Genomic DNA, 9,995 nt, shown 5'->3' on the forward strand with positions numbered 1-9,995 from the left:
TAGAATTCAAAGCAAATAGTGAGTAAATAAGCACCTAATCAGGTAACCACTAGGGTTTGGTGTGGTTCTACCTATGGTAGGCTCCTAGGGCTCATTACATGTAGTTTGGTTCTAAAGTAAAGGTACTTGAACCAGCAGATTCCTCGATCCTCACCCATTATAGGTTCATACAGACCGAGTTCGATTTAGGGGAATACATTTCCCTACGGCTATACGGAGGTGAAAACCCCACGAAGACGCAGGTACGAATGTATCCCGAAAGCGATCCACTATCCTATACGGAGGTGAAGACCTCACGAAGGAGTAGTTTTTCACTTCCACTTAAGAGGGTGAAATTGACCAATAATGCGATGCGATATGCAAAGATACCTCAAAGAATTAAACCACTTAAAGCAAGCATATTATGAAGAGAGTCGCGAAAATAACAGACAACATGCAATGCAGTAAATTTAAAATCGATTTTCAATTTTTGACAAAAGACAAAAAAATAATCAATTTAAGGCTCGACTCTTGAATTCCCCAGTGGAGTCGCCAAGCTGTCGAAACCATTCTTTTGAAAATGGGGATCGACTTTGTTTGAAAGTGAAAATTAAAATAGGAGTCGCCACCAATCTTTTATCAGGTGTGATCGGATCACCTTTGTTTTAATAAATCAATTTTAGTTTACTAAAACAGGGCCTTTGGTCTACGAAACTTGAGAGGATGATTCGGGAGTCGGTTACGTCCGAGGAAGGATTAGCACCCTCGACACGCCCAAAAAATTGGTACCGAATTGATTAGTTAGTGTCTTAATGTCGAAAATTAAAAATCGGGAAGGGACTTGAAATACGATCTTTTCTATTAATACTGATTTTAAAATTCTTGAATTAGCTTAAATCGATTTGTTTAAAGATTTCCTTATCTCGAGATATCGGAGTATCACATCCCGTAAGTTAGAACACAATACCATGAATTCCCGAGCACAAGGTCGTCTTTTAATTTAAATTGGAAATCCGTGCATTTCAAAACTCAAAAGGATATTTAGCTATTTAGAACCAACAAGAGAACCGAAACCCCGTAAGTTAGGGCACAATTCTTTGATGTTCCAAAATGCGAAACATTGCCTTATTTATTGAAATTAGTAAAAACATGAATAAAAATCTTTAAAGTAATGAACAACAGAATGATATAAAATAGGCGGGAGACAAAAATAAACGAGTTGGAAATACATTAAAACAAATAATAAATATGACAACAATATTAAACAATAACAATGCATGCGATATATTAAACGTAATAATAGTATCCAATGTGAAATAAAAACAACGAATATATACATAATAAAGATATTAATAGTATATACGTAAAATATATATATATATATTTATAAATAGTAATAGTGTTAGAAATATACTATATATAGTATTTGAAGTATATACATAAAATAGTGAAAATATAACTAGTAATGTTAAGATATATATAATATATACATATGTATGAAAAAAATATGTACATAATATAGTGTAAAAAATACATACATAATATAATTAAAATATATACATAAGATAACATGTAGAAAAAAAAATATATATATATATATAAATAATATAGTATTAAAGATATATACATAAAATAGTATAATATATATATACGTAATATAGAATTTAGAATATACCTAATATATTAAAAGAATATATATATAATATAATATTAAAAAATATAATAATAACAAAAAAAAGAGAGGGAGAGAGTGGGTGATTTCCGGCCACAAGGCCGGCCACCGTCCGGTCACTTAACCGCCGCCGGCCATCGTCGGTGCCACCATACACGGCAGCCGGACCTCAAAAAAAACTTTTTCGGTAAAAATGGGAAAGCTTCCTCCTTTTATTTTTACTTTCGTATAAAAGAAACAAAATAAAACTGAACGGAAAACAATAAGCAAACAAAGAACTTAAAACGAGAATAGACCAAGAAACCTCTTTTGCTTTGATATTTGATTAATCTCCAAAAAAAAAAAAACTAGCCTCTCCAAAAACTAGCCTTTACAATAACTCTTCTCCTTGATTACTCTAAAAAAACCTCTCAAAAATCATTTACAATAACTTTCTCCCCCAAAACTTTTTCCTCCCCTAAATACAAAATATGAGAAGACTTATATAGCCATTTACAAAATATTTTTTATTGTTTATGTCTTCATTTGTAGGTACAAGTGGTGGTGGAGCAAGTGTGGCTAATGGAGTAGGTGGTAGAGCAAGTGTGGCTAGTGGAGTTGGTGGTGGAGCAAGTGTGGCTAGTGGAGTTGGTGGTGGCAAAGGCTAGGATTTAGTTGAGAAAAGTTTAGGTTGTGGGCTAGGGTTTTTTTATTTTAATTTGGGCTTAGGGTTTGGGCCATTGGGGTTTTGATGTAAATTGGGCTTTGGGTAGTTAAGATTTTGGGTTTTGGGTTTAATTTTGGTGGGTTAAGTAAGGTTAAATTGGGTTTTGATGTAAATGGGTTAAAATTGGCCTACAACAGTTGTGTTTAGCTAGCAAAGGGACTGATCAAACACATAATTAGGGTTAAAATAATTTGTAAATCCACTAAAAGTATCATGACTAATCTCCCCACCATAAACCATTACGAAAGCAATTTAGATTTATGCTTTGTTAAAGAACCTTTCACCCTCATAGGATATTTTAAATTCGTTTAAGTTAAGTCTATTTACCCAATATAATTTACACTTCTAATTTAATCTATACACTTTTAAATATTTTCAGTTTGGTCCTTTCCATCCCATCAATACACATTCCAACTTATTCTCATGCTAAATACTGAATAATAACTTTTTTTTTCTTTTAGTCAAATTTACATTTCAATCCTTTTACCTTTTTAAAATTTGCAATTTAATCTTATTTGCAACATTTTCACATCCACAATTCTCTTCATTAATTTCCAACTCCAATATTGAATTTCCTATCATAGAAATTCTCCATCAAAGTCGTTTCCCAATATTCTCGGAATTCACTGAAATTGAATTTTAAAATCTAAAAAATAGAGGGATTGACTTTCAATTTTGAGAAGAGTAGAGGGACCTATGGCATCTTTTAACAAAATGATAAAATGCAAAAAAATAAGAGAAATTATAACCACCTCCCAGCTAAACCCACCACTATAGCCCAATACATTAAACCCATATTCATAATCTAGCCCGCTTATAAGTTTGCCCGTATCAAACTGTGGAACCTAAAGAAGAAAATCAAGAAATCATAATTATCATCATCATCATCATTACAAGGAAATGCTGTTGCTTTCTTATTTATAATCATCAAACCTATAGTACACCTTCTTTTTTGTGGATTTTATATATAATTAGATTTAATTAACTCTAATGTAATTTCTCCCCAGCGACAGTATCTATGGAAGCCAACAAGTAAAATGGAGAAGGCATTCCCCCTGTTGTATGTTCTTAAACATTACAAACTATATAATTGAATACCACGAATGAAATTAATTATTATATATTTATATATATGTGACCTTAGGAGGTTGTACCAGCTTGCCATCTCCTTCTTCAGCTGTGTTAGTATGTCCTCCATGGTATACTCGCTCGGCCAATTTGAAAGCAATCTGAACTTCGATTCCACCTGTTGCGATCGGATACAATCAAATTCCCCTCCCTAGGTTTTCTATCATCATAGTGATAACAATATAACAAAATAAAATTGCACAAATCGGAATGCACCCAATAGTTAATTACTTTTGAAATTATGAGTACCCGAGTTAAGCGTATTCACAGAAAAAAGGGAAGGGGGCAGATTTACACACTAAAACATACCAGACTGAACTTTTTCTCAAACCAGTGTAACAGTTAAAATGGCAATCAATAAAAAGCAGCATAAATAACTGATCACAAATGAATGTAATATTATTGGCATACCATTCCAGTTTTATGGTTAACACAAGTCATATTGATCTTTGGCTTCTGGGGATACTCTTTGTCACAGAACAACTTTAGCTGATAGATTCGACCTTCATGTACAGTCTTAAGAAAATGAAAAATAAAAATCACCACAATGAAAGAAACAGAAACGGATGTGCAAAATGATATTTTTCAAAAAAATCCCCAGCAAAACCCATTGCTCACTTTGAAAAAAAGGAGAGTGGGGTAATCCACAACGTATGTGTAAAATGATATTATATGGTAGTCCCATTGTCGTAACCATTTTTTTGTAAAACGGTAGTCGACTTGGATTTTAAAAATGAAAATGAAAAAAACTGGAGTCGCTACCAATCTTTTTAGGTGTGATCGGATCACCTTAAGTTAATCATTTTAATAAAAGTTAAGATTTACCTAAACGATAATTTTTGGCCTACGAAAATCAGAAAATGGGTTCGGGAGTCGGTTACGCACGAGGAAGGATTAGCACCCTCGATACGCCCAAAATTGGTACCTAGTTGATTAATTAGTGTCTTAGTATCGAAAATTAAAAAAAGTTTGAAAGAATTTTAAAGTACGATCCTTCTTTATAAAAAGCTCAAGTGTTAAAGACTCTCTCGTCTCAAAATATAAAATGTCACACCCAGTAAGTTAGGACACGACATCTTAAATTTTCGAGAGCGAGCTTGCCTTTTATGAAATCTGTGTATTTCATTAAAAGGGTATTCGATTATTTAGAATAACGAGAGAAGTCGAAACCCAGTAAGTTAGGGCACATTTTCTCGAATTCTCAAACACCGAATATTGCCTTTATTTCTGAACAAAATTCTTATTTCGAGATGACAAAATATCATACCCGGTAAGTTAGGGCACAACACTTCACATTTTCGAGAATAAGCATTTTTAACTTGTATAATGATTTAAAAAGAATATATTCCGTTATTTAGGTTAAATGAGAAAAGTCGAAACCCAGTAAGTTAGGGCACGATTATCTCGAATTACAAAATACGGAATATCACTTTTATGAAAGGGTTATTTTAATATATATTGAGTAAAACGTGATTTATAATGAAACATAAATACTATGGTGTTAATATGTATAATGACACCATGATAGATGTGATAGCGTCGAAAGCAATTAAAAAATGAAACAATAGTGAAGCTTAGAAATATGTAAATGTAAACACATATGTGAGGAAATAAAACAATCGAACACGAACGAATAAATAAATAAACGAATGTAAGAAAAATGGTAAAATAAAATGACAATGGTAATGATAATAATGATAAAAGGTATATACATATATGTATTTAGGTACATACATAATAATAGAAGTAATAAGAAATATATAAGGAAATATATACATACATAATAACAATAATATAATATTAAAGGATACGCATGCGTAGTATATAGAAATGTATACGTAACAAAATTATATAGTATATATATATATTTGTGTATAAAACATAATAAAGGTGAAAATAGGTATAACAAGAATATGGCGTTAAATATATATATACTATGATATTAAAAATGTGTACATAATATATATATTAGGAATAATAGTAAAATAACCGTCAAGAATAAATAGGTATAGTAATGGTGTATACATATCGGAATAATAACAATGTGACAAAAAATGAACAATATTACGTAAATATATACGTATATTTTAAAAATGAATACGATAATATTAAAAGTATGTACGTAAAATATATATAATATATAAAAGAAAAATATATGTATATAATGCTTAAAGAATAGGCACAATGCAATGTTAATATAGGTATATATAATGAGGAGTATAATATATAGATATATATATTTTAAAAGAATACATATGAGGTCATCAAATACATTAACCAAAATAATAATATTAAAACAAATTAATAATACTATATGATATATATGTATATAATACTAAGTAATAATAATAATAATAATACCATGCTAATAAATAAAATATAATAATGATAGCAGTAATAAAATAGAATAGTATGAATAATATTAAGACTAAAATAAAATAATGAGAAAAAGTAAAAAATGGACAAAAGTGAATTAACAATGAAGTTAAGGGGAATTTAAAATAAAAGGACCCAATTGAATGCGCGCACAACACGAGGGACCGTGGAAGCAATTATTCCTTTTGATCGAGCAGCAGCACCAATGAGAGACTAAATTGGAAAGTGCAATAAATTATAGGGCCAAATTAAAATACAAGAAAAACCGATTGAAAATCATAGAAAAGCGGAAGGACCCCGCAATTAATCCCTAAGAGAGAAAACACGCGGATCCCGAGTGGAGCGGGTCGGATCGGTCGGGTCGCTTCAAAACGACGTCGTTTTGGGTCTTGGCACAGGCACCAAAAGCGGTGCCGTTTTGGTAGGCTATAAAGCCTAAAACTTCTAAAAATTTCATTTTTAGTTGCTAAAGAAAAAAAGAGGTGAGAGAGAGGAGAGGGCGATTTCGGCCGGGGCGATCGCCGCACGGTCGCCGGAGGCCATCTTGCATTGTTCTACCATCGTACACGGTGGTAGGAAATCGCCTCAGTATATTTTTTACCTCTTTTTTGTATTTTTATATGTCTATAATATATGTGTATTTTGAGTAAAATAGGTTAAAAGAAAGAAAATAACGATGATACTAAATGAAATCACCTTGGGCTATTAGATATTGACTCTCTGTTTGACTGTTTTTTTGCTTCCGATATTGCTGGATCTGTTCTTTGCTTTGTGTATTTTTCAAATCTAATGTTATTTCTTATTTTTTAAAAACGCCGATCCATACAATGGTTTTGGATTCAGCCTCTTATAGGCATTTTTTACAACTTGCTTCTTTGTTGTCTGTCTCTTTTTCCTTTATTGATGCAGGTAAACGGTGGTGGAGCAGAGGCCACTTGCAGGCGTCGGTGGTGGAATGAAGGAGCACATCTTTGGCGGCTAGGGTTTCTATTTCTTTGGTTTTGGTATTTTTAGGTTACTGTTGGGCTTAGTGGGTTAGTAGATGGGTTTTGGGCTAGGGATTTAGTGGTTTTTGGGCTTAGTTAGGGGTTGGTTTGTAATTGGGGGTTTTGGGTATTGGGCCCAAAATTGGGCTTGTACACCCATATATATATATATATATATATATATATATCAGCTAGAACTTTTAGCACATTGGCTTAATAACCAAAACAATAAACTGAGAATAAGTTCTAAGTTCTCTGTTTCGTCAAACGTTGGGTGAATACTCAATGCCGTATCTTAGAAGATTTATATATGATTCTCCATAAAAACACAAAGTTTCAACTTAGGAAAAACACGAAAATATATCATATGTTAACTGAAAATAAGCAATTACATTGTGAGGACCAATAATGGTACCAGTCCAAGAGCGCATGTAAATATCATCTCCATCATCCATTCATAGCTTAGAGTACCATCTCCAATACATTTTTCTCCACGCTCAAGCACGGAGGCACTGCAAGAACTACTTATGATAATCAATAAAACTCATGATCCCTTATTCTGCTAATAGCATAAGAAGACTAAGCATTGGGCTTAATGAAATATAACCCTTGTCGCCAAACAGAGTAGAGAAAGGTAATTAATTTGAATGCCATAAGACCTCTTCCATTTCAATAACACAAGCATAATCACATTGCACATGCCATAAATTAATTATTTGTCGCACTTATACGCATCATGGATGAGGTAGCTCTTAGCGCTTCTTAGGTATATCATGTTAATATCAGCACAAGATTCCAGTTATTCTAAAATGGTGACATAAGTTCCTAGAGATGGAATGCTAATTACAAGTAGCAATGAACATATTTATGTCATCACAAAAATAAGCAAATCATTTAGCTCAAAGTTCTCGCCTTTCAACATTTAGCACATATTTATGTCACCACAACAACATACTTGTTAAATATATACTCAACCTGGACAAATTATCCATACTATACATCACACATAACAACAATGAAACCAGCCCGACAAAAGATGTAATCAAGAACAGCTACCCAAAACTTTAAATCAATAATAATAATAATAGAAAATTTACGGAAACCCCTTCAAGTTCTTATCTTAATCGAAACAAAATGACCAAACCCACACGTAAGAACTGATCATGCATGAAAGAAACGATAAAACAACAAAACCTGTATAACCCATGAATGGAATCTAGAAATGACCAATAAAAACGAAAGATCAAGTGGAGAAACAAAGGGGGCATTAAGATAAAAGAGAAAAAAGGAGAGGGGATCGAAGAGCTAACCTACAACACCCGATCCACCTGAGCCAAGCGTCATTTATGGTAAGATATGTAAGGGAGATGGGAGTCAGAGTAAAGAATCGGGTGAAAGAATGGCTAAAGCCCAAGCTGTGAGATGCATGAGAAGAATAAAGGAAACATTTTGTTTTATAATTATTTTGTTATATTATGATAAAATAATAAGTATATGACTTTTTTAGTATTATAGTAATAATCAACTTTTTCTTTCGGTGTAAGAGCCTGAAAGAAAATAAAATTGTACATGTAGAATTGCGTACAACAATTTTATTTAACTTCATCCTTAATTTTTTAAGACAAGCTATATATAATTTTAGTTTAATGTGTTAAATAAAAAATTAGCGTGTAATTTTATATATAAATTTTGATTTAGTGTAATTTTTTACATAAATTTTAATTTGATTTAATTCTCACAAATTATTAATATAATTATTGACATGACATCATTTTATGTTTATATATTACATACACAAATAATTATATTTATTCAACATAAAAAAATTTATGTATTTGTTTCTTTAAATGTGTATAGTTGACTCAAAAATAAAGTTTTATGCATATATTCAATTACAACCAAAGTTCCATGCGTATAATTGTACAAAATCAAAATTTATGTATCAATTTGTATATTAAATCAACGTTCATGTATAATTTTAAGATTTGTATATTAAATCAACGTTCATGAATTATCATTTGATATATTGACCGTGAAATTTGTTAACTCTACAAGCAAGTTTAATAAATTGTTGTGACCTATTTAATTAATTTTTTAAAATTTTTAAAAAGGATCAATATTTAGTGTATTGACAGTGTACTTTTTATTTATTCTATATAAATTAAAAATTTTCATATGTCTTTATATTTATATATATTAATATTTTATAGAGTAATCCTTTTTCTCTTTATTATTATTATTATTATTATTATTATTATTATTATTATTATTATTATTATCTCTCTTTATTTTCTATCATATATTGGGAACAAATGATTTCATATGCTTAATTGGCTTTTGCCAAGGAGTCTGTTCTTTTCAATTTTAAGAAAACTTTGACTAACTTTCTTTATTTCTTTCATATATATATATATATATATATATATATTTAATGAATAAATCTAAAATTAAACTTTTTATAATATGTAAAGTGGTACATAAATTTTAATTTTATATCATTTTATACATGTATTAAAGGTAGTTATAAGAGCAGTATCATTAACAGTTACAATTGCAATAAGCACTACATGTTACATAATTTATCTTATTTAGAATTGTCAATCTTTTAGAAGCCAATCTTTTGAAACAAAATGTTTTGGGTCATGGCTCTATTGCTATTTTGGATGTGTGTTGGACCAGCTTTGAAGATTGGTCCCTACGAAGAAACAAGTCCAAAAGATTAGATTGAATCTTATCAAACAACAAAATCTACATTTTAAGGGAATTAGATCAAATCACTTGAAAACTGTTATCGGAGATCATTGGCTTATCTTGGACTTGTGAGAATTTTCTCAATACTGTTTTTATTGCTACTTTGATGGAGATGGTAATTGTAATTGATGTTGTATGTTAATGAGTGAAGAAAAAATCCCATATACTCTCACGGCTTGTACTTACAATATACCGAAAGTTTAACATTTATTCTGTCTATTAGGGATTCATTATGGCAACACAAGTCAAAATTTACAAATTGAAACTAAGGAAAGATATGACCAAAACATCAAACAAGTGTAAATGAGAGTTGAAAACCTAAAACTTATCAAAATTAATCTTCTTTTCTTTTTCTTCAATTTCATCTTAAGTCACAAAACTCTAGATAATTGGAGTC

At 30.8% G+C, this 9,995-nt stretch overlaps 1 pseudogene; it reads right to left on the bottom strand.

Annotated features, from left to right (window-relative positions):
• Nucleotides 1-3,481: 3,481 nt before the first annotated feature.
• Nucleotides 3,482-7,343, bottom strand: LOC108455522 (ubiquitin-conjugating enzyme E2 variant 1C-like; annotated as a pseudogene).
• Nucleotides 7,344-9,995: the final 2,652 nt, after the last annotated feature.

Source organism: Gossypium arboreum, chromosome 9, assembly GCF_025698485.1.
Source record: "Gossypium arboreum isolate Shixiya-1 chromosome 9, ASM2569848v2, whole genome shotgun sequence".
Taxonomy (NCBI): Eukaryota; Viridiplantae; Streptophyta; class Magnoliopsida; order Malvales; family Malvaceae; genus Gossypium; species Gossypium arboreum.